Below are 25293 nucleotides of genomic sequence, written 5' to 3' on the forward strand. Positions count from 1 at the left end.
CTGCCTCTACTCGGCATATGAGCGAGGCTGGGGGTGCCGCACACGGACCCCCTCGCCCGGCAGCCGGCTGTGGGGACTGTGGGGATGCTCTGCCCTCACCTTCCTCTTCACCGCCAGAGACATTCCACTGCATGGTGGACAAAGGACAGGTCGTTTGCGAGTCTCCTCTAAACTCCTGCCCAACAGCTCCGAGGTTCTCCCCGGAATGTTCCCCCGTCTCCAGGAGCAGCCCCTTTTATACCCGCCGGGGCACCCGTGTCACAGGCGCGAGGTGACGTCACAGTGACATGGTCACCGCTGCCCACCGCGACATGGCCATCGCCTCCCTGGGCTGGCACCAAGAGCTGACCTGGGGCTCGGCCGCAGCCGCTGGGGAAACAGGGCATCACTCTTAGCCCACCAGCGGGAGCGACCGCGGGCACCGCTTGCCGGCGTCTCCCTGGGGGGGTCTGCCGGTTCCTTCACCACCCGGCTGCCACCGTTGCCCACCCCAGGACCAAGCAGGAGCCAGGCTGCGCACAGTCCCAGAAGACACTCGCACGGACACGCGTGAACGACGGGCGTGCACGGATGGCCACGCCGCATGGGGTCCAGCATCCAGCCCCCACCGGCATCCAGCATCCAGCCCCAGGGGGGAACAACAGTCTGGGAAGGGGGAAAAATAAGGACCAGCTCTCTGTCAGACTCGACAAGGGTATAAAGGGGGTCCCGCCGGAGGACACCCTGAGTCAGTCCTCCTCGGAGCAGCGGGTCTGCAGTCCGGGACTCTCTCCTTGGGTCAGGATGCCGCCCCAGGTAACTCCTCGAGGTTGAGAGCCCTCATCTTTTAGGTGAGTGATACGCGCATTTTGAGTCATCGCTTTTAAATCTTAAGGATTCTTAAGGCGGCTGTGTAGTACCAATTCCCCTTACATCATTGAGCCTGTGGCTCACTAATGTTATCGGAGTTCTAACTAACTTTTTACCGAAGAATAAATCTGACTTTTAACACCTGCTGGATTTGATTGTGTGAGCCTCCCCAACAGACCTCCAGGCCCTTCATGCCAGCTCATTCCTTGGTCTCAAATTACCACCTCTGAGCAGTCACAACCAGAATTTCCCCTTCGGGGGTCTCACGCCACCCCAAACCATGCATGAAACCCAGCAGTGCCCCAAAATGCTGCCAGTGCTCACGTCGGTGCCCCCCACCTCCAGCCCCACCCCGCCCTTGGCACCCTCCCTGCAGGTATTGATGTACATGGACGAGATCCCCCCGCGCCGTCTCTTCTCCGGGCTGAACACCCCCAGCCATCCCAGTTGAGCATCCCCTCCCTGAACCCGCTGGCCACGCTCCTCCTGACGTAGCCCCGGACACCCTTTGGCCACCTTGTTGGACTTGATGAGGTTCCTTCTGGCCCATTTCTCCAGCCCACCCGGGTCCCCAGACACCAGCACACCCACTGGGGGACCAGCCACCTCCAACCCCAGTTTTGTGGGTGCCGGCGCTGCCAGCCTGTCGCCGTTGAGTCGGGCACTGGGGGAGTTGCACCCCCAGCCACGGGAGGGAGGGACGAACCACGACACCAGGGATGCAGACAAGACAACATTTAATTTTTTTGACATTTCAGAAGGGGGAGCGCCCCGAGCATCCCCAGCCCCACGCTCCCCAGCAGCTCAGTAGTAGGGGAACCCATTTTTCTTCTGGGACCAGCGCTGCCAGCACGGGGGCTTGCGGAAGCGGATGCGGCAGGGCTGCCAGTGGCGTCTCCACCAGGACTTCAGGCAGCGCCAGAGGCGGGCACAGCTCTCCCGCAGGCACCGTCCAGCCCTGCACGGACCCGGGGCCGTCCGGCCACGTGTCCTGCCCACGGGCACCCACTGCCGGGGACCAGGCTCTGCTGGGATGCTCGTGCCCGCAGCAGCGGGGATGGTGCTGCACAAGCCCATGGAGCTGCTTCTTTCCGGCTCTATGGGGCTGCTCCTGTCCAGTTCCACAGGGCTGCTCCTCTTCACATCCACCGGGCTGCTCCTGTCCAGTTCCACAGGGCTGCTCCTCTTCACGTCCACGGGGCTGCTCCTGTCCAGTTCCACAGGGCTGCTCCTCTTCACGTCCACCGGGCTGCTCCTGTCCAGTTCCGCAGGGCTGCTCCTCTTCATGTCCACCGGGCTGCTCCTGTCCAGTTCCACTGGGCTGCTCCTGCCCAACTCCACGGGGATGCTCCTTTCCCACTCCATGAGGCTGCTTCGCTCTTTTCCCGCATCCGTGTCCCCACCCGCAGCCTTGTCCACGTCCGCGTCTGCCGCTGGCAGCTCAGCCCCAAAGCGCTGGGGCCAGACTCTGTCCCCCAGCAACCCCAGTTGCACCTGCACCTCCATCTTGGCGGAGGGGAGGGGGGGGTCCCTGGGTGGGGTCCCACCGCAGCCCGCTGCTGTCCCTTGCCGCTGGGCCAGCACCGTCTGCAGCAGCTCACTTTGCTGCTCGGTCACTGCTTGGGCGGCCTGAATGGTACTAATGAGCTGGAGGACGAGCTCCCCCTCGTCCGTGGCCACAGCTGGGGGGCTGCTGGGGGGTGACTCCTCGTCCACGGCGCTTTGCGCCCTGTCCCCACCATCCCCAGGGACCCGCTCTTGCTTGGCCCCCACTGGCAACTCCAGCAGTCTGTCCATCGACCTCTTCACAGCCTTGGGGGTCTGGGGGGGTCCCGAGCCAGCGAGTGCCGCCAGCTCCGCCATCGCACCGGGCCAGGGCTCCGGGAAGGAGTAGAGGGAACACAGGGAAGAGGAGCTGCTCCCCAGGATGGAGGACAGGGAGACCAGCGGGGCCCCCGGGGACAGGCACTCCTGGCTCGACGCCTGCATGATGGCCCTGCAGAGAGGAGAGGGAAGAGACCCAGCTGCACCCCGGCCCCTCCAGCGGGACCCGAGGGCAGCACCCCCTCCTTGACAGGCAGGCGAGGGTCTGGGGCAAGATCTGGGGGGGTTTCCCCCAGCACTCACATCTCCAGGGTCTGTGTGACCTTCTCCACATCTCTATGTGTCTGCTGCAGAGAAGCTGCTGAGGGAGGGGATACAGTGAGCGGCCAGCAGCCCCCGGCACAGCCCCAGGGTCAGGGCTGCCGTGGGGTTCGGCCGATGGTGGGGTGCTCGGTGCCGGGGCCGCTCACCGCTCTGCTTCTCCGTATGGGCTCTCGCCGCTTTCATCTGACTCTTCAACTCCTTCCACAAACTCTGTAGGATTCCCCAGGAGCTGGGTGAGACCGGAGCAGCTCCCGGCCCCACGCCGCAGCCCCCCACGCCACTCCACGCCGCCCCACACAACGCCATACCCCATGCCACGCCGCGCAACGCCACGGCACGCCATAGTGCCGTGCGGCACAATGGCCACCTACCCAGAGCCGCTTGACCTGCAGGACAGCAGAGACCAGGCTGAGCTGCACCACCAGCATGAGGAGCTGGAACAGCTCAGCCAGGGTGAGGTTGTTGGAGCGCTCCATGGCACCGGCTCCGGTGTGGCCACGGCGCTCCAAGTCACCGGTGGGGGTCCGCGGTGCGGATCCCCAGTGACTGCATGGGTTCCCAGTGATGGGCGCCCAACGCTGCTGCTGGTGTGGCAGAGGCGGAGGCTGCAGTCTGCCGAGACGATGCCAGACTGCGGTACCCACTGCCTGCTCCCGCAGGGCTCCGCACCCCACTTTTATAGTACGGCAGCAGGCAGTCCCCCCCTTTGTGACATCGTGGGACCGGCAGACCCCCCCTTTGTGACATCGCGGGACAGGCAGACCCCCCCCCTTTGTGACACCTGGCAGCCCCCCGCACCCTCCCCAGCCTGGTACGGGCAGATGCGAGGGGCTCAGGAGGGGCTGGGATGTCCCCCTGGAAATCAGGGGTGGCAGCTGGGGGAAGCCCACAGTCTGCAGGAAGGGGGACCCTGGGGGGGGCTTCAGAGGGGAGGGAGAAGGAGAAGGAGAAGGAGAAGAAGGGGAAGGAGAAGGAGAAGGAGAAGAAGGGGAAGGGGAAGGAGAAGGGGAAGAAGGGGAAGGGGAAGGACAAGGGGAAGGGGAAGGGGAAGGGGAAGGAGGAGAAATTAAAGAGAACCCCCTGGGTGCTGAGCCCAGGCCCTGGCTGCTTGACCCCAGCCAGCAGCCGACCCCCCCAGCCGCTCGCTCCCCCCCCAGCAGGATGGGGGGACAATCGGGAGGGCAAATGCAAGGAGTAGCGGAAACTCTGGCTAGGGACAAGGCCGCTTTAATTAGCGAAGGGAAATAAAGCACCAAATCGCCAAGAGGTGCCCGAGTGGTCGGTGCCAGCAGCCCAGCCGGGTGATGCTCAGCCAGGGCCCGACCGATGGCTGCGTGGGAAAAGCCCCCCCTGATCTGAGCGGCAGTGCGATGCCAGGCAGGCTGCAGCGTCCCCTCGGCCAGCCGGGGTCAGCCGTGCCCCCCAGCCCGCTGGTGGGGGGCACAGGAGAGGCAGCAGGACCCCCCCATGGAGGAGAACCTGGGGTGCCGTGGCTGCCCCGGGTTTAGATGCCGCGTCCCACCTGCCCCCAGCTTCTCCACTCCCTGCTGGGGCCAGGCATGGCCCTGGGCTCCTGCTGGGATTTGGGGGTCTGCACCCCCCCCGGGATTTTGCCCCCTGGGGGTGTTCCCTCCCAGGTCCCCGAGAGAGGGCTGCAGGGACAGAGCGGTCGCTTCGTCCCTGTGCCGGATGGCCGGGCATCCCGGGTGAGGTGACGCTGGCTGTAACGGAGCCGGGAGAGACCTCGGTGCCACCCAGGCCAGCCCCGACGGCCGCTATGTGGCGTGCGTGGCAGCAGCGGCAGGGGCCGGGGTCCGGCCCCCCGGCACAGGGTCTCGGTCAGGAGAAGAGTCACAGGTCGCTCGGCCGGAGCTCATCTAGTCGTTAGTTGATCGAGTTCTAATCAGTCAGTGTAGGGATGTAAAATATTTAATAAGCACAGGTGGATCGGCGGTCAGTGCTCTACTCCGCTTTACGTTAGGGCGGGATACAAAGCTCATCGCGTAAGCTTCCTACACGTATCTTAAATGTTACCTGCATGCAAACAATGCCATGTACCAAGCCGTCGGTGCCTGGTGTCAGGTACGGGGTCTCTCAGCCTCGAGAGGGGTCCCTCCTCATGGAGCGTGCTCCCCCCCCAGACCCCCTGGGTCGTCCAAGAAGCAGCCGGGGAGCGAAGGCTGCCAGGGGAACGGCAGCACCGGTGCTGCTCAGGGTGGGAGCGGGTGCTGTACCTGCCTGGCTTGGGATCCTGCAGCGCTGTGATGATTTTTTGGGGTTTCACTTCTGCTCGGCAGCGAGGCTGGGGGCCTGTCTGCGGGCTGGTGCCACCAGCTGCTGCGTTGGCCCCATGGTCCTACCCGCTTTGGCTCTGAACTTGAAAGCGTGCCGTGCCGTGCCATGCTGCTGCAGGGGTCCCTGGGGAGGGACACCACTGCAGGGTCTCCACCGTGGGATGTTGGCCACCACGGGCTGGGCTGAGTGGGCACCGATGGACCCCGGGACCGACATGCCCTGCCTGGCGGACCCACAGGTAGGAGGTGAGGACCTGGTTCCTCTCGTCCTGCCGAGGGGAGAGGGTGGGCGTGGGGGGACAGACACCAGTGCCACCAGCAACCCCCCTCGACCCTCCAGTTCGGCAGCTTCTGTAAGGGTCCCAAGGGCCTGAGATGCTTTCAAGGGGACTGTACTGGTTTTGGGGGGGTTGGAGAGGTCTGAGCTGGTTTCAGGTGGTCCAAGCTCCTTTTGGGGGGTGGGGGCAGTGCTGTTTTTTGGGGCTCTGAGCTGATTGGGGCCAGCTGGGCTGGTTTTGAAAGGCTTGGGCTGGTTTTGAAAGGTTTGGGCTGGTTTTGAGGGATGAGCATCAGCTCTGGGTCAAGCAGGACCCGGTGGGGGAGAGCAGAGCCCGGCTAAGCGGTGACCAGGAGCGTGACAGGGAAGGTCCCGTTTTGGCCGGGCTGGGCTGCCGGTGCCGGTGCCGTGCGCGGCCACTCACCATGTCAATAATCTGGGAGAGGGTGATCTGGAGAGTGACGCTGAGCGCCCGGTCCGTGTCCTCCACGGGGCGCAGGGCACTGGAATAGTTGGCGAAGAGGTCGTGGAGCAGCTTGTAGGCGAACCTGCCCTGCGCCCCCCGGCAGCCCGAGGGGACCCAGACCGGGGCTGGAGGGGCCGCGGCAGCGAATGCAGCCGGACCCCTCCCAAGGGACCCCCAGGACCCGGCTGTGGGGAGCCACTGGCAGCTGAGCGAGGTGGAGAAGCATGCGGGGACACCCACCCCTCCTCACCACCAGCCCAAGCCCCCCAGCCCACCAGCCCCGGCCCCCACCCAGGGATGCCCGATGCATGGGGATGCTGCTGCTCGCAGGGGCCAGGGACCCTCTCCCCGCGCCCAGGGCTGGGTGGGGGTCAGTGCCCCTCGCCGCCCCCTCTGCCGCTTACCTGGGGCCAGGAGGCAGCTGGCGAGGCAGAGGGCGAGCAGCGGGCGAGATCCGGGCTCCATCCCGACGTGCGCAGGTCCCGGGGGACACGGCGGGGGGGGACGTGCTGCCTGCAAGCGCTGGGGTGACGTCAAGGCTGGGGCAGGGCAGGGGGGGCATGGCCCCCCCCAGGGACCGATAGTCTCTGTGCGGCGAGCCCTGTGTCGGGGGGCTAATGGAGAGCGACCCCAGAGGGTCCCTGGCTGGGACAGGGTTGGGGTGCAGCTGAGCCCCTTTGGGACGGGTCTGGGTGCTGACACACTGCCTGCTGGCTGCCCACCAGCTCCCCAAGCCCAGGGAAGTTTTCGCCCACCAGCCCCCTGAACCATCACTCCCACGAGACCCTCCTGGCCACATTGGTGGCAGGCAGCCCCTTCTCTGCCTGCTCCAGGCAGCTCGGGGCCAGGACCACAGTGACGAGGACCGTACGGCGGACTCGAGCGGGCAGGGACGAGGTTGCTCCTCACTGTGTTGTCTGGAGCTAATGATTGGGATGATGGGGCAGGGTGAACCCTCTCTAGGTTTGCAGATGATGCCACACTGGGAGGAGTGGCTGAGATGCCAGAGGGTCGCGCTGCCGTTCAGAGGGACCTGGGACAGGCTGGAGAGATGGGCCAACAGGAACCTCATGGAGCTCAACAAGGAGAAGTCCTGCTGCTGGGGAAGAACAGTCCCCGGCATCAGTCTATGCTGGGGGCCACCCAGCTGGAAAGCAGCTCTCTGGAAAAGGCTCCAGGGGTCCCGGTGGACACCAAGCTAAACATGATCCAGCAAGGGAGGCTAACGGTGTCCTGGGCAGCGTTAGGAGTGTTGTGGTCGAGGGAGGTGAGCCTTCCCCTCTCCTCAGCACTGCTGAGGCCACACCTGGACTGCTGTGCCCAGTGCTGGGCTCCCCAGTACAGAAGAGAGAGAGATGGACATACTGGAGAGAGTCCAACAAAGGGCCACAAAGATGCTGACAGGGCTGGAGCATCTCTCCTATGAGGAAAGGCTGAGAGAGCTGGGACTGTTCAGCCTGGACAAGAGAAGGCTCTCAGGGATCTTATCAATACCTGAATGGAGGGTGCCAAGAGGACAGAGCCCAGCTCTTCTCAGTGGTGCCCAGTGCCAGGACCAGAGGCCATGGGCACAAACTGAAGCGCAGGAGGTTCCCCCCGAACATTAGGAAGCACTTTTTTACTGTGAGCGCGACCAAGCACTGGCACAGGTTGCCCAGAGAGACGGTGGAGTCTCCATCCTTGATATTCGGAAGCTACCTGCACATGGTCTTGGGCAACTGGCTCTAAGTGGCCCTGCCTGAGCATGAGCGTTGGACCAGATGGTCCAACTTCCCACCACCACCCTTCTGTAATGCTGTGTGATCTGTGGCCCTGGGCAGGGACATCACTGTGGGGCGAGTGGGGACGAGGGGCTGTGCACTGGGGTGGCTCACATCCCCTTGTGCTCTGGACTCACAATTTCATACTCCCCAGACTTGTAGCCCGTTGTCCTGGGCTTGCTGATGCAAGCGGAGAAATCTGGAAGAGGGAGGAGCAGGGTGTCACCCCAAAACACCTGGGGTGGCTGTGCCCTCCCTGGGGTCAGCTCAGGATCCCCACAGCCCACCCTTCCCTGAACCCCCTGGCTCACCCACTCCCTCGGTGCTCAGGCGCTCGTCCCGGAACTTCTCGTACGCGGCGTTGGGGTTAATGATGATGTGCTCCACGCTGGTGCTGGCGAGCTCCTCCTGCACACAACACTCAGCGTTAGGGATGAGGCAGTTGCGAGGGTTTGTTGGCAAAGCCGCCTCCCTGCAGCACCGGGGGTGGGCCGGCGCTGGGGAGAGGATGGAAAGTAACAGAGGGGGCGAAGGTGGCCCCGTCCTCCCCAGGACAGGAGCACAGCCCCCAGGGACTGACATGCAGCAATGGAAGCCAGCAAAGGATCCCCCAACCTGCTGCCCTGGGCCACAGCAGCCCCTCTCCAGCCCTTGTGCCCCATCATGGCCTGAAGCGCTTTCGGGGAGCCCTAGCGTGCTGCAGATGGACAAGGGGTGAAAGCAGCGGGAGCAGCACTAGCAGCATTAGGGGGCTGAGCGGAGGCAGGAGCGAGCACCCGCTAGCAGAGCACAGGGTTACGTTGGCCGACAAACAGACGGGCTCTTACCAGCTCCTTGCGTTTCCCAGAGGTGAGAAAGCCAGAGCAAGGTTAGGAGAGGGGCAAGAGAAAGACAAAAATCACGTTACAAGGTTTGTCCCATGCACAGCCCGCCATCTCCCACATCCCTCTGCCAAGGCTGCTGCTGGGCTGGCCCCACGTGAGGGCTCAGCAGCCACATGGGACACAGGACCGCCAGTGTGGAAATGAGGGCAGTCACGGAGGCAGGGGCTCCCTCTGCCTTTTCCCAAAAGCAGTCTGCCTGGGAAAGAAGAGGGAACGGGAACATCTGCAGGAGGGGCAGGGGCCCAATCCCTCCATCGCGGATGCCACATCCCAAAGTCAATGACCCCGCCCGTGGATGCTGGGGTGCGGGGACCCAGCACTGGCACCCCCTCCCTGACCCTGCCAGGATGGGCATCCTTCTTCCCTGTACCTTCTGTGCCTCTTCCAGGCTTGCGACTGCCTCGCTCTTTGCTATTTGAAAGCGCTTCTGCGAGAGAGGAGGAGGAGAAGCCATCAGGGCACTGGACATTCCCACAAGCGCCCTCCCCTCCGCATTATCGCTTCCCGGCTCCCCTCGGGCACTGCCTTTGCCCCTGCGTCCTCTCTCCTTCCCAGCCTTGCAGGCGGACAGAGGGACCACTAGGAGTGGATCTAACTGCCCCTAGGCTCCTCTGTGAGAAGGAGTCTGGAAAGCAAGGGGGTCCACTCTGAACCTCGTGACTCAACGGGAGGGCTCTCCTCACTGTCTTCCTGAGCCGATCCCTAAATCGGACAGGCGAAATCTGTCTTCCTTTGTCTCTTGGTGCCGTTTTTAATTTCCATGATCCCTGTACCTCATCCTCTTAGACATGAACCGTTGCCCAAGTCTGGGACTAGGAGTGGATCTAGCCGCCCCTACGCTCGTCTGTGAGGAGGAGTCTGGAAAGCAAGGGGGTCCACTCTGAACCCGGTGACTCAACCGGAGGGCTCTCCTCACTGTCTTGCGGAGGTGATCCCCAGGTCGGCAAGGCTGGTATGTTTAATGACACGGTTAGCACATTTTATTTATGTAGTCTACTGACGTAGTTTCATGCCACTACTTTCTGTGACCATGCCAGTTCTCAGGAGGATACCAATTCTGGTAAGTGGGAATTCCTGTTGGCCAAACAAAAGTTGAATTTTGTGACTTACAGGAACCCTGGGGTCGTTTTGCCGTAATGCTGACCTGGGAATCAGCAAACTTGAGTTGTCATCTTGAGCAATTGGGAGATGGCAGTGGTTACCAGCTGTAGAGAATGTGGTCTTGTTTGGTTTTGCTGTGTTCTTTAGGCAGAAGTTGTTCTGCAGGGATTGTGTTTAGTTACTAATGGAGTAGAAGGGGTGTTGTCTGGTTATCGAAGTGTTTGGCAGTACATTTCCTTTAAAATCTATGCCCAATTCAGGGGTGAAAATCCTGAGAGGCTTGCCATCTCATGTAAAAAAATTCTCTGTGTTCCACCCATTTATAGTTTCTTCCATTGGTTTGCTAATTTTGCATCTGTTTCTGGAGCAACTCGGGATGGTCCAGGCCCAGTTTATTTCAAGTAAAGAGAAGCTGTTTGGTTTTGTCACTTCAAATACTCATATGAATATATCCGATTAAAACACCGTAAGTGTGGCTGGTTTTTCTCTTAGTCGTGTGCGGTTTCCTTGATTTTTTGCTGATGATGTGAGCCTGATGGTTAGTGCAGTAAGTAGCTTGGTTGCCAGTAGAGATCATAAAGGCAACAAAACGTCTTTTCTGTGCAGGTTTGAATATCGGGAAGTTGAAATACTTCTGAAGCGTGGCTTTGTCTGTAATGAAACTGGAACAGAGTTGTCAGACTGGTCAGTTGCCCTTAACTTGATGCACATTCTTCGAGCTCTGACTTCTGTAGCTCTGTTCAATGTTGGTGAAACGGCTGGTGTGAATTCACCTGGCCGTAACTGTCTTCATGACACTGCCTGTAGGTCATGGCGCGTAAGTTCAAGGTCTTCTGTGGTCAGATGATGTCTGTCACCCATACACAACATGAGAGTAGAAATTTGGGAAGCAATTGGGAAGAATGAGATAACTGGTGGATTAAGCTTGTGTCTCTGATGCTTTGTTAGGGTCATGCTGGTTCTTCTGAAAGGTTCTTCTGAAAGGGTCTCAGCGTGGGTAGGCGTTTTGTCCACCATATTGCGACTTCCACCAAGTGTCTTTCAAGATGTCTTCCAGAAATCCCTGAAACTCCTACAAGTGGTACAGGTAAACTTTGTTGTTGAGTAGAATTGCCGGGGGGGACGGGGGACCAACACCAACATGACACCACTCTAGTTTCAAAGTTAGGAGAAGACATTTTGAAGTTCAGCAAGCTCGTTGTTGTTGTGCAGATAGGGAACTGTTGACGACAGTTTTTTTCCAAGATTGGAGTGGTTCTGCTATTCTTCTGGCTGTTGGAGCCCTGGACTTAATAATCTTGGCATTAATCATATTGTCTGGTTTCAGCTGGGATAGAGTTAACTGTCTTCCTAGTAGCTGGTACAGTGCTATGTTTTGAGTTCAGTATGCGAAGAATGCTGATAACACTAATGTTTTCAGTTGTTGCTCAGTAGTGTTTAGTCAAGGATTTTTCGGCTTCTCATGCCCAGCCAGGGCACAAGAAGTTGGCACAGGACACAACCAGGGCACCTGACCCGAACTGGCCAACAGTGTATTCCATACCATGTGATGTCCCATCTAGTTTAGGAACTGGGAAGTGGGGGCGGGGAATCGCCGCTGGGGGACTGGCTGGGTGTCGATCGGCGGGTGGTGAGCAATTGCCCTGCGCATCATTTGTACATTCCAATCCTTTTATTACTACTGTTGTCATTTTATTAGTGTTATCATTATCATTATTAGTTTCTTCTTTTCTGTTCTATTAAACCATTCTTATCTGAAGCCATGAGTTTTACTTCTTTTTCCCGATTTTCTCCCCCATCCCACTGGATGGGGGGGAGTGAGCGAGCGGCTGTGTGGTGCTTAGTTGCTGGCTGGGGTTAAACCACAACACATATATAGGAAGAAATAATTCGTATGTATGTATGTATAGACAGGTGTTGGATCTGTTTCTGCACGGGACAGCTTCTCAAATTAGCCTGCCCTGCAGTGTAAGTTCGTTGGTCCAGGTGCAGTAGAATGTGCTGGCATGGGCTCTGCATCATGGTTATGCAGTGCCAAGGGTTCAGAAGGGCTTAGAGTCTGGAAAAGACTGTCACATCTTCTGAAGAAGGACTCTCCTGCCCCCCGCCCTCCTGCCCCACTGATGCAGTTTCCTTCCCCACAGAACCCGCTGTTGGTGGGGCTGAAGGGCACCAGCCTCGTGGGGAGTCAGGCAGGGGCTGGGGGCATGCAGGGTCCCTTTCCCCCACCCTATACCCATTGCACTTGGTGGGGCAGCCCCAGGGTGCTGCCGTGTTCCCCCTCACCCTGTTTTCCATCCCCAGGAGACCTCCATGTGGTTCCCGTTGGCCCATCTCTCCAGCCTGTCCCAGGTCCCTCTGAACGGCAGCGCGACCCTCTGGCATCTCAGCCACTCCTCCCAGTGTGGCATCATCTGCAAACCTAGAGAGGGTTCACCCTGCCCCATCATCCCAATCATTAGCTCCAGACAACACAGTGAGGAGCAACCTCGTCCCTGCCCGCTCGAGTCCGCCGTACGGTCCTCGTCACTGTGGTCCTGGCCCCGAGCTGCCTGGAGCAGGCAGAGAAGGGGCTGCCTGCCACCAATGTGGCCAGGAGGGTCTCGTGGGAGTGATGGTTCAGGGGGCTGGTGGGCGAAAACTTCCCTGGGCTTGGGGAGCTGGTGGGCAGCCAGCAGGCAGTGTGTCAGCACCCAGACCCGTCCCAAAGGGGCTCAGCTGCACCCCAACCCTGTCCCAGCCAGGGACCCTCTGGGGTCGCTCTCCATTAGCCCCCCGACACAGGGCTCGCCGCACAGAGACTATCGGTCCCTGGGGGGGGCCATGCCCCCCCTGCCCTGCCCCAGCCTTGACGTCACCCCAGCGCTTGCAGGCAGCACGTCCCCCCCCGCCGTGTCCCCCGGGACCTGCGCACGTCGGGATGGAGCCCGGATCTCGCCCGCTGCTCGCCCTCTGCCTCGCCAGCTGCCTCCTGGCCCCAGGTAAGCGGCAGAGGGGGCGGCGAGGGGCACTGACCCCCACCCAGCCCTGGGCGCGGGGAGAGGGTCCCTGGCCCCTGCGAGCAGCAGCATCCCCATGCATCGGGCATCCCTGGGTGGGGGCCGGGGCTGGTGGGCTGGGGGGCTTGGGCTGGTGGTGAGGAGGGGTGGGTGTCCCCGCATGCTTCTCCACCTCGCTCAGCTGCCAGTGGCTCCCCACAGCCGGGTCCTGGGGGTCCCTTGGGAGGGGTCCGGCTGCATTCGCTGCCGCGGCCCCTCCAGCCCCGGTCTGGGTCCCCTCGGGCTGCCGGGGGGCGCAGGGCAGGTTCGCCTACAAGCTGCTCCACGACCTCTTCGCCAACTATTCCAGTGCCCTGCGCCCCGTGGAGGACACGGACCGGGCGCTCAGCGTCACTCTCCAGATCACCCTCTCCCAGATTATTGACATGGTGAGTGGCCGCGCACGGCACCGGCACCGGCAGCCCAGCCCGGCCAAAACGGGACCTTCCCTGTCACGCTCCTGGTCACCGCTTAGCCGGGCTCTGCTCTCCCCCACCGGGTCCTGCTTGACCCAGAGCTGATGCTCATCCCTCAAAACCAGCCCAAACCTTTCAAAACCAGCCCAAGCCTTTCAAAACCAGCCCAGCTGGCCCCAATCAGCTCAGAGCCCCAAAAAACAGCACTGCCCCCACCCCCCAAAAGGAGCTTGGACCACCTGAAACCAGCTCAGACCTCTCCAACCCCCCCAAAACCAGTACAGTCCCCTTGAAAGCATCTCAGGCCCTTGGGACCCTTACAGAAGCTGCCGAACTGGAGGGTCGAGGGGGGTTGCTGGTGGCACTGGTGTCTGTCCCCCCACGCCCACCCTCTCCCCTCGGCAGGACGAGAGGAACCAGGTCCTCACCTCCTACCTGTGGGTCCGCCAGGCAGGGCATGTCGGTCCCGGGGTCCATCGGTGCCCACTCAGCCCAGCCCGTGGTGGCCAACATCCCACGGTGGAGACCCTGCAGTGGTGTCCCTCCCCAGGGACCCCTGCAGCAGCATGGCACGGCACGGCACGCTTTCAAGTTCAGAGCCAAAGCGGGTAGGACCATGGGGCCAACGCAGCAGCTGGTGGCACCAGCCCGCAGACAGGCCCCCAGCCTCGCTGCCGAGCAGAAGTGAAACCCCAAAAAATCATCACAGCGCTGCAGGATCCCAAGCCAGGCAGGTACAGCACCCGCTCCCACCCTGAGCAGCACCGGTGCTGCCGTTCCCCTGGCAGCCTTCGCTCCCCGGCTGCTTCTTGGACGACCCAGGGGGTCTGGGGGGGGAGCACGCTCCATGAGGAGGGACCCCTCTCGAGGCTGAGAGACCCCGTACCTGACACCAGGCACCGACGGCTTGGTACATGGCATTGTTTGCATGCAGGTAACATTTAAGATACGTGTAGGAAGCTTACGCGATGAGCTTTGTATCCCGCCCTAACGTAAAGCGGAGTAGAGCACTGACCGCCGATCCACCTGTGCTTATTAAATATTTTACATCCCTACACTGACTGATTAGAACTCGATCAACTAACGACTAGATGAGCTCCGGCCGAGCGACCTGTGACTCTTCTCCTGACCGAGACCCTGTGCCGGGGGGCCGGACCCCGGCCCCTGCCGCTGCTGCCACGCACGCCACATAGCGGCCGTCGGGGCTGGCCTGGGTGGCACCGAGGTCTCTCCCGGCTCCGTTACAGCCAGCGTCACCTCACCCGGGATGCCCGGCCATCCGGCACAGGGACGAAGCGACCGCTCTGTCCCTGCAGCCCTCTCTCGGGGACCTGGGAGGGAACACCCCCAGGGGGCAAAATCCCGGGGGGGGTGCAGACCCCCAAATCCCAGCAGGAGCCCAGGGCCATGCCTGGCCCCAGCAGGGAGTGGAGAAGCTGGGGGCAGGTGGGACGCGGCATCTAAACCCGGGGCAGCCACGGCACCCCAGGTTCTCCTCCATGGGGGGGTCCTGCTGCCTCTCCTGTGCCCCCCACCAGCGGGCTGGGGGGCACGGCTGACCCCGGCTGGCCGAGGGGACGCTGCAGCCTGCCTGGCATCGCACTGCCGCTCAGATCAGGGGGGGCTTTTCCCACGCAGCCATCGGTCGGGCCCTGGCTGAGCATCACCCGGCTGGGCTGCTGGCACCGACCACTCGGGCACCTCTTGGCGATTTGGTGCTTTATTTCCCTTCGCTAATTAAAGCGGCCTTGTCCCTAGCCAGAGTTTCCGCTACTCCTTGCATTTGCCCTCCCGATTGTCCCCCCATCCTGCTGGGGGGGGAGCGAGCGGCTGGGGGGGTCGGCTGCTGGCTGGGGTCAAGCAGCCAGGGCCTGGGCTCAGCACCCAGGGGGTTCTCTTTAATTTCTCCTCCTTCCCCTTCCCCTTCCCCTTCCCCTTGTCCTTCCCCTTCCCCTTCTTCCCCTTCTCCTTCCCCTTCCCCTTCTTCTCCTTCTCCTTCTCCTTCCCCTTCTTCTCCTTCTCCTTCTCCTTCTCCCTCCCCTCTGAAGCCCCCCCCAGGGTCCCCCTTCCTGCAGACTGTGGGCTTCCCCCAGCTGCCACCCCTGATTTCCAGGGGGACATCCCAGCCCCTCCTGAGCCCCTCGCATCTGCCCGTACCAGGCTGGGGAGGGTGCGGGGGGCTGCCAGGTGTCACAAAGGGGGGGGGTCTGCCTGTCCCGCGATGTCACAAAGGGGGGGTCTGCCGGTCCCACGATGTCACAAAGGGGGGGACTGCCTGCTGCCGTACTATAAAAGTGGGGTGCGGAGCCCTGCGGGAGCAGGCAGTGGGTACCGCAGTCTGGCATCGTCTCGGCAGACTGCAGCCTCCGCCTCTGCCACACCAGCAGCAGCGTTGGGCGCCCATCACTGGGAACCCATGCAGTCACTGGGGATCCGCACCGCGGACCCCCACCGGTGACTTGGAGCGCCGTGGCCACACCGGAGCCGGTGCCATGGAGCGCTCCAACAACCTCACCCTGGCTGAGCTGTTCCAGCTCCTCATGCTGGTGGTGCAGCTCAGCCTGGTCTCTGCTGTCCTGCAGGTCAAGCGGCTCTGGGTAGGTGGCCATTGTGCCGCACGGCACTATGGCGTGCCGTGGCGTTGCGCGGCGTGGCATGGGGTATGGCGTTGTGTGGGGCGGCGTGGAGTGGCGTGGGGGGCTGCGGCGTGGGGCCGGGAGCTGCTCCGGTCTCACCCAGCTCCTGGGGAATCCTACAGAGTTTGTGGAAGGAGTTGAAGAGTCAGATGAAAGCGGCGAGAGCCCATACGGAGAAGCAGAGCGGTGAGCGGCCCCGGCACCGAGCACCCCACCATCGGCCGAACCCCACGGCAGCCCTGACCCTGGGGCTGTGCCGGGGGCTGCTGGCCGCTCACTGTATCCCCTCCCTCAGCAGCTTCTCTGCAGCAGACACATAGAGATGTGGAGAAGGTCACACAGACCCTGGAGATGTGAGTGCTGGGGGAAACCCCCCCAGATCTTGCCCCAGACCCTCGCCTGCCTGTCAAGGAGGGGGTGCTGCCCTCGGGTCCCGCTGGAGGGGCCGGGGTGCAGCTGGGTCTCTTCCCTCTCCTCTCTGCAGGGCCATCATGCAGGCGTCGAGCCAGGAGTGCCTGTCCCCGGGGGCCCCGCTGGTCTCCCTGTCCTCCATCCTGGGGAGCAGCTCCTCTTCCCTGTGTTCCCTCTACTCCTTCCCGGAGCCCTGGCCCGGTGCGATGGCGGAGCTGGCGGCACTCGCTGGCTCGGGACCCCCCCAGACCCCCAAGGCTGTGAAGAGGTCGATGGACAGACTGCTGGAGTTGCCAGTGGGGGCCAAGCAAGAGCGGGTCCCTGGGGATGGTGGGGACAGGGCGCAAAGCGCCGTGGACGAGGAGTCACCCTCCAGCAGCCCCCCAGCTGTGGCCACGGACGAGGGGGAGCTCGTCCTCCAGCTCATTAGTACCATTCAGGCCGCCCAAGCAGTGACCGAGCAGCAAAGTGAGCTGCTGCAGACGGTGCTGGCCCAGCGGCAAGGGACAGCAGCGGGCTGCGGTGGGACCCCACCCAGGGACCCCCCCCTCCCCTCCGCCAAGATGGAGGTGCAGGTGCAACTGGGGTTGCTGGGGGACAGAGTCTGGCCCCAGCGCTTTGGGGCTGAGCTGCCAGCGGCAGACGCGGACGTGGACAAGGCTGCGGGTGGGGACACGGATGCGGGAAAAGAGCGAAGCAGCCTCATGGAGTGGGAAAGGAGCATCCCCGTGGAGTTGGGCAGGAGCAGCCCAGTGGAACTGGACAGGAGCAGCCCGGTGGACATGAAGAGGAGCAGCCCTGCGGAACTGGACAGGAGCAGCCCGGTGGACGTGAAGAGGAGCAGCCCTGTGGAACTGGACAGGAGCAGCCCCGTGGACGTGAAGAGGAGCAGCCCTGTGGAACTGGACAGGAGCAGCCCGGTGGATGTGAAGAGGAGCAGCCCTGTGGAACTGGACAGGAGCAGCCCCATAGAGCCGGAAAGAAGCAGCTCCATGGGCTTGTGCAGCACCATCCCCGCTGCTGCGGGCACGAGCATCCCAGCAGAGCCTGGTCCCCGGCAGCGGGTGCCCGTGGGCAGGACACGTGGCCGGACGGCCCCGGGTCCGTGCAGGGCTGGACGGTGCCTGCGGGAGAGCTGTGCCCGCCTCTGGCGCTGCCTGAAGTCCTGGTGGAGACGCCACTGGCAGCCCTGCCGCATCCGCTTCCGCAAGCCCCCGTGCTGGCAGCGCTGGTCCCAGAAGAAAAATGGGTTCCCCTACTACTGAGCTGCTGGGGAGCGTGGGGCTGGGGATGCTCGGGGCGCTCCCCCTTCTGAAATGTCAAAAAAATTAAATGTTGTCTTGTCTGCATCCCTGGTGTCGTGGTTCGTCCCTCCCTCCCGTGGCTGGGGGTGCAACTCCCCCAGTGCCCGACTCAACGGCGACAGGCTGGCAGCGCCGGCACCCACAAAACTGGGGTTGGAGGTGGCTGGTCCCCCAGTGGGTGTGCTGGTGTCTGGGGACCCGGGTGGGCTGGAGAAATGGGCCAGAAGGAACCTCATCAAGTCCAACAAGGTGGCCAAAGGGTGTCCGGGGCTACGTCAGGAGGAGCGTGGCCAGCGGGTTCAGGGAGGGGATGCTCAACTGGGATGGCTGGGGGTGTTCAGCCCGGAGAAGAGACGGCGCGGGGGGATCTCGTCCATGTACATCAATACCTGCAGGGAGGGTGCCAAGGGCGGGGTGGGGCTGGAGGTGGGGGGCACCGACGTGAGCACTGGCAGCATTTTGGGGCACTGCTGGGTTTCATGCATGGTTTGGGGTGGCGTGAGACCCCCGAAGGGGAAATTCTGGTTGTGACTGCTCAGAGGTGGTAATTTGAGACCAAGGAATGAGCTGGCATGAAGGGCCTGGAGGTCTGTTGGGGAGGCTCACACAATCAAATCCAGCAGGTGTTAAAAGTCAGATTTATTCTTCGGTAAAAAGTTAGTTAGAACTCCGATAACATTAGTGAGCCACAGGCTCAATGATGTAAGGGGAATTGGTACTACACAGCCGCCTTAAGAATCCTTAAGATTTAAAAGCGATGACTCAAAATGCGCGTATCACTCACCTAAAAGATGAGGGCTCTCAACCTCGAGGAGTTACCTGGGGCGGCATCCTGACCCAAGGAGAGAGTCCCGGACTGCAGACCCGCTGCTCCGAGGAGGACTGACTCAGGGTGTCCTCCGGCGGGACCCCCTTTATACCCTTGTCGAGTCTGACAGAGAGCTGGTCCTTATTTTTCCCCCTTCCCAGACTGTTGTTCCCCCCTGGGGCTGGATGCTGGATGCCGGTGGGGGCTGGATGCTGGACCCCATGCGGCGTGGCCATCCGTGCACGCCCGTCGTTCACGCGTGTCCGTGCGAGTGTCTTCTGGGACTGTGCGCAGCCTGGCTCCTGCTTGGTCCTGGGGTGGGCAACGGTGGCAGCCGGGTGGTGAAGGAACCGGCAGACCCCCCCAGGGAGACGCCGGCAAGCGGTGCCCGCGGTCGCTCCCGCTGGTGGGCTAAGAGTGATGCCCTGTTTCCCCAGCGGCTGCGGCCGAGCCCCAGGTCAGCTCTTGGTGCCAGCCCAGGGAGGCGATGGCCATGTCGCGGTGGGCAGCGGTGACCATGTCACTGTGACGTCACCTCGCGCCTGTGACACGGGTGCCCCGGCGGGTATAAAAGGGGCTGCTCCTGGAGACGGGGGAACATTCCGGGGAGAACCTCGGAGCTGTTGGGCAGGAGTTTAGAGGAGACTCGCAAACGACCTGTCCTTTGTCCACCATGCAGTGGAATGTCTCTGGCGGTGAAGAGGAAGGTGAGGGCAGAGCATCCCCACAGTCCCCACAGCCGGCTGCCGGGCGAGGGGGTCCGTGTGCGGCACCCCCAGCCTCGCTCATATGCCGAGTAGAGGCAGGCGTGCATGAGTGCAGATGCCCTGAGCTTGGGGACCATCCCTGCGAGCATCCGTGCCCCTCACACCCCGCTCGCTCCCGACTCGCAGGTGTAACCACCCAGGCAGAAGCGGTGAAAGAAGACCTCCGCATGGTCCGGGCGTGCCTGGCCCGCTGTTCCGCAGCATCCCAAAGCCACAGGGCGCTGCTGCAGTGTCTGGTAGGTGGGGAGCGGTCCCCTTGTCCCCGGGGACTGGGGCTGCGAGACCGGAGCCCCTGACCCCTCCTTTCACCATGCAGGGGCAGAAGCAGCAGGAGCTGCAGAAAACCTTGGAGCGGCTCACCTCGGAGGTCAGTGTCCCCTCCTGTACCCACGTCCCCCAGCTGCGGCGGCTGGGGCTGTGTCAGGGGCTCAGTGCCTGCGTGCGGCTCCTTTTCCCAGAACTGTCTCGTGGCACGCTGTTTCGAAGAGAGCGGCCAGGAGCTCCAGCAACTGGAGGGGCAGGTGGCCCAGATGAAGGTGAGTTCACAGAACCACGGTCTGGTTGAGGTTGGAAGGGGCCGCTGGAGATGATCTGATCTTGTCCAATGCCCCTGCTTAAGCGGGGTCCCCTAGAGCCAGTTGCTCAGGTCCATGTCCAGATGTGGACCGCGTCCAGAGCTGGGCCTGGGGGGGGTCCCTCTGTCCGCCTGCAAGGCTGGGAAGGAGAGAGGACGCAGGGGCAAAGGCAGTGCCCGAGGGGAGCCGGGAAGCGATAATGCGGAGGGGAGGGCGCTTGTGGGAATGTCCAGTGCCCTGATGGCTTCTCCTCCTCCTCTCTCGCAGAAGCGCTTTCAAATAGCAAAGAGCGAGGCAGTCACAAGCCTGGAAGAGGCACAGAAGGTACAGGGAAGAAGGATGCCCATCCTGGCAGGGTCAGGGAGGGGGTGCCAGTGCTGGGTCCCCGCACCCCAGCATCCACGGGCGGGGTCATTGACTTTGGGATGTGGCATCCGCGATGGAGGGATTGGGCCCCTGCCCCTCCTGCAGATGTTGCCGTTCCCTCTTCTCTCCCAGGCAGACCGCTTTTGGGAAAAGGCAGAGGGAGGCACAGCAGTGCAGGTCCCTGGCGCCTCCCCCCCCATCTCCTGCCAAGTCCTGGGCTGCCAGCAAGCACAGGCTGAGCCGGGCATGGGGCGAGGGGGCACGCAGGACCGCTGGCCGGGTGCGGGTGTGCAAGTGGCTGATGGGCGCTGAGAGATGGGAAGCAGGGGCAGCGCCGTGTGCGAGGGGGCGTATGTCTGTGAGAGGGCGTCTGATGGTTCCCCATTCCCGCAGGCGGCAAAGGCTGCGGCGACCAGTCGAGGAGCCGGCAGAGATGCTGAGCAGAGCTCCGCGCTGACAGCAAGCAGCAAGGAGCTGCTGCAGCCTAGGGTAGGTATGGAGGGGCTCCTGGTCCACAGGGGCTGGGGCTGCAGACCCTGAGCCCCTGCTCTCCTTTCTGCACGCAGAAGGAGAACCATCAGGAGCCACACGATGCCGTACAGCAGCTCAGCACTAAGGTTGGTGTCCTCTCCTCTGCCCCTGACCCAGAGCTGCGTCAGCTGGGGCTGAGAGGTTGGAAGGGACCGCTGGAGGTCATCTTGTCGTCTCCAACCCCCCTGCTCAGAGAGGGGTCACCGAGTGCCGGTTGCCCAGCGGCGTGACTAGGGAGGACAATTTTCCCAGGCTGGGGGGGGGTCCATCGCTTCCCCACGCCCGGCCTTGCGAGTCACCCAGTTTCCCAGTAGTGCCCTAGGGCAGCGGGGGAGTGAGTGGGCACAGCCCTGGGGCTGGAGAGGGGCGAGGGTGCCAAGGTCCCAGCCCAGCTGCCCGCACGACGCACCCGTGGTTTTGCAGGAGGAAAAGTTCCGTGCCCTGATAGCATCGTGGCTCAAGGAGGACAAGCAGGAGAATGAGGTAGTGCCGAAGGGGCCGGGGGAAAACGGGCGGGTGCCCACGGTCCCTGGGGCCACAGCAGGCTCAGGGACTCAGACCCTTCCCTCTCCCAGGCGCTGCGTCAGGAAATAAGAAATCTGGAAGAGAGACTGGAGGAGGAAGAGGGCTGGTAAGCGGGGTCCCTCGCCCCACACGGGTGTCCCTGCAGCACCCGGCGCCATGGGGCTGCCAATGCTGGTGCCAGGGGAGCCCCATCCCTGCCTGGGGTGGGGGGGGGGGTGTGTGTGGAAGGGGACCCCCGGCGTGGCCACGGAGGTCTGTAATGTGTCCAACCAAGCCCTGTTGCCTGCAGCCAGTATCAGAGGAAGAAGGAGGCAGAGATGCCGGAGACTGTGCTGCCGGAGGTGGTGGAAGCACGGCTGGTAAGGGGGAAGAGCCTGTGGGTCTCCCTGAGGAGAGGGGTCCACGGAGGTGCCAGCCACGCGTGGGCTACGCTCCCGTGCAAGGCAACTCCGTGCAACTCCAGCTGTCCCGGCCGTGCAGCAGCGCTTGACAAGTGTCCTTGCTCTGTGTTGACCTGCAGGAGAGGGACGTGCGGGCGAGGAGACGCGGTTTCAGTTACTGGCTGCAGTGAGTGTCCCCACCGGGTGATGGGCTGGACGCCTGCTCCAGCCGGTGGGGCTCCTCCATCCCTCTTGGGGCTGGGATGCATCCACCCTGCCCTGTCTCCCATACTTCTTCTGCCCCACAGGACACTCCTCCTGCTCTTTGTCGGCCTGGAGCTGGCCATCATCTTTGCAGTGGCTGCTGCCGTGCTTTACGCATCCTGGTACGACCCCGAGGTCTTCCACCGCCTGCTGCCCAAGGAAGCCTACGCCAACCTGACATGCGTGCTGGAAGCCTATGCCAACCTGGCATGCGTGCTGGGAGAGACCCTCCGAGCAGCCAGTGAGGGGCTGCTGCCTTTTTGACCACCCCTCCCAGTAAAGCCTTATTTAGCATTGTGGACAAGCTGCAAGGATTGCTTGACAGGTTTTCATAGGCACTGGCCAACCCTGGGATTGGCATTCGTAATAAAGATCGGCTTTCCCTGACTGGCCTCGCTTGATACGCAACCATTCAGCTTGTCGGTCCCAATCGTCCTTCTCACTGGTGACCGTCCTGATTTGGGCCAGGCAGTCTACCCGTTGGTTCCATTTCGCAGCTGGGCTTCCATCCCGAGCATGGCCCTTCACCCATCCCACCTTTAAAGGTCAGGACCTCCCTATTGCCGGGGAGATGTTGCCAGTCCTCTGTCCTCCACTCTTTCGCACGACCTACCTCCCACTTTTGTCTGTTCTTTCAATCATAGTGTTATACAGTATAACCCCTACATGGGGTGCATGGCAGCGGTGACGGGGTCTGGCCCCCAGCACAGGGTCTCGGTCAGGAGAAGAGTCACAGGTCACTCGGCCGGAGCTCATCTAGTCATTAGTTGATCGAATTCTTATCAGTCAGTGTAGGGATATAAAATATTTAATAAGCACAGATGGATCGGTGGTCAGTGCTCTACTCCACTTAGCGTTAGGGCAGGATACAAAGCTCATCGCGTAAGCTTCCTACACGTATCTTAAATGTTACCTGCATGCAAACAACGCCACGTACCAAGCCGCCGGTGCCTGGTGTCAGGTACGGGGTCTCTCAGCCTTGAGAGGGGTCCCTGCTCAGGGGGTGATCCCTGCCCCACAGCCAGCTGCTATGGAGGGGGAGCGCTGGGGACCCCGATGGCTGCAGATACTTACAGCATCAAGGGGCTGACTCAGTCAGGTTTTGTGCCGTGTTCATGCTGTTTCAGCTGCTCATCAGCCCATTCTCCAACCAGAACATGGGGTTTTTTTGGTTTTGATGCTCGGTTCTCACTGACAGCCTCACACCAGAGGATGACCTTCGGTTAGGCTTACTTGCTGAGCACCTGCCCGGACCCAAGTCCCGTTATCTCACACCGGAGGAGCACACCCCTCACAATCCCCTCCACAGCAACCGGCGCTGAACGTGGCGCCTTCCCCTTGTGCAGCTGCAATGGCAGCTTCCCCTTCATATCCCCCACTTCCATGCACATCTACTGCATGCAAAAATCAATCCCAAACAGCATGCCAAATTAGAAGCAGCGAGCAGGCTTACTTGTGCAAACTAGTGTCCAGGCAAGGTGGGGAGCAGGGAGGGGAAGAGCGGTGGGAAAGCTCAGGTCAGTTCAGTGCGCGAGAGCCAAGAAACACAATGAACCTGCACAAGGGGTTCCCAGGACAGGAGGTGACAGCAACTAAAACCCTGGTAACCCTTGCCTCCTGCCTGCAGCAAGGCCACAAGGAAGGAAAACCACAGGGACTCACCGGTGTGACACCTCTCTGTTCTCGGGCACCATTTTGGGGTGACCTAGGCCTGACGAGGGCAACTTTGGGTGGAGACAACCCATTTCAGTCCATCTTGCTGCCCTGCATCTTGCAAGGGATGTTTTTGTCCCCCTCAGAACTGGGGGCCGGGTGCCTGGCATGCCCCTGCTCCACGTGCAGTACACAGTGCCATGCCAGCCCACATGTGGTGGGGCTGCGCCGGCCCCATGTCCCCCACAGATGCAAAATTAGCAAACCAATGGAAGAAACTATAAATGGGTGGAACACAGAGAATTTTTTTATACGAGATGGCAAGCCTCTCAGTTAGGATTTTCACCCCTGAATTGGGCATAGATTTTAAAGGAAATGTACTGCCAAACGCTTCGATAACCAGGCAACAACCCTTCTAGTCCATTAGTAACTAAACACAATCCCTGCAAAACAACTTCTGCCTAAAGAACACAGCAGAACCAAACAAGACCCCATTCTCTACAACTCTAACCACTGCCATCTCACAATTGCTCAAGATGACAACTCAAGTTTGTGGCGGCTGATATTGACGGCTTTGATCTTCAAGTTCGTGAGGGGTTTGAAATTTTAAACGTCGCTCTGACCTACGGTGCAAAGCTACCAGGCGTCCTCACTTTTCCCCAGTTTCATTAAAGAAATTAGCAAGTGACATTTCTGTGCTTTTGCCGCACCCAAAAATAAATGCAGCATTGCTCCTTTACAGGCCAGTTAAAACCTGGGCCTCGGCGAAGAAGGAATTTGGAATTCATAGAATCCTAGAATGGGTTGGGTTGGAAGGGACCCTAAAGACCTTCTCCATGGGCAGGGACACCTTCCACCAGACCAGGTTGCTCCAAGCCCCATCCAGCCTGGCCTTGAACACTGCCAGGGATGGGGCAGCCACAGCCTCTCTGGGCGACCTGTTCCAGGGCCTCACCACCCTCACAGGGAAGAACTTCTCCCTTCTATCTACCCTCCTTCAGTTTAAAGCCATTACCCCTTGTCCTGTTGCTGCATGCCCTCGTAAAAAGTCCCCCTCCAGCTTCCCTGTAGGCCCTGTTAGGTACTGGAAGGCTGCTATAAGGTCTCCCCGGAGCCTTCTCTTCTCCAGGCTGAACAACCCCAACTCTCTCAGCCTGTCTTTGCAGGAGAGGTGCTCCAGCTCCCTGATCATCTTTGGGGCCCTCCTCTGGACTCGCTCCAACAAGCCCATGTCCTTCTTATGGTGGGGGGGGGGGCCCAGAGCTGGACGCAGTACTGCAGGTGGGGTCTCGCCAGAGCGGAGTACGGGGGGAGAATCACCTCCCTCAACCTGCTGGTCACGCTGCTTCGGATGCAGCCCGGGATACGGCTGGCTTTCTGGGCTGCAAACGCACATTGCCGGGTCACGTTGGGCTTCTCGTCAACCAACACCCTTTTCTGAGCGGGTCCTTCTCCGCAGGGCTGCTCTCAATCCACTCGGCGCCCAGCCTGAATATGTGCTTGGGATTGCCCCGAGCCACGTGCAGGACCTTGCGCTTGGCCTCGTGAGCGCCATGAGGTTCACACGGGCCCACCTCTCAAGCCTGTCAAGGTCGCTCTGGACGGCATCCCTTCCCTCCAGCGTGCCGACCGCACCACACAGCTTGGCGTTGTCGGCAAACTTGCTGAGGGTGCGCTCGATCCCACTGACGGAGTCGGGGCACGCGGCAGGCAGGCAGTGACCCCCATGCTTCGGCTGTGGCCCCTCGAGCAGCTGTGTGCAGCGGCATCGCATCTGGGAGGTGGCAGCCCGGGTCGCTCCGGCCACCATCCGACAGGGCCTTTCCCCTCAGCAGCGAAA

The 25293-nt window shown here is 61.6% G+C and overlaps 1 protein-coding gene and 1 long non-coding RNA gene across 3 annotated transcripts in view; both read left to right on the plus strand.

Moving 5' to 3' along the window:
• LOC138689726 (dynactin subunit 2-like) overlaps positions 1 to 25293 on the plus strand; it is a 56926-nt gene that overhangs the window by 12446 nt on the left and 19187 nt on the right. The gene's annotated exons all lie outside the window — the stretch shown is intronic.
• Positions 20465 to 21959, plus strand: LOC138689907 (uncharacterized). Of its 2 annotated transcripts, XR_011328701.1 has the most exons (4): positions 20465 to 21262; positions 21446 to 21515; positions 21677 to 21723; positions 21845 to 21959. It is a non-coding gene; the product is annotated as an uncharacterized lncRNA (long non-coding RNA). The 2 variants fall into 2 exon arrangements; XR_011328700.1 differs by having other exon boundaries at positions 20465 to 21515.

The sequence above is a fragment of the Haliaeetus albicilla genome, chromosome 18 (assembly GCF_947461875.1).
Source record: "Haliaeetus albicilla chromosome 18, bHalAlb1.1, whole genome shotgun sequence".
NCBI lineage: Eukaryota > Metazoa > Chordata > Aves > Accipitriformes > Accipitridae > Haliaeetus > Haliaeetus albicilla.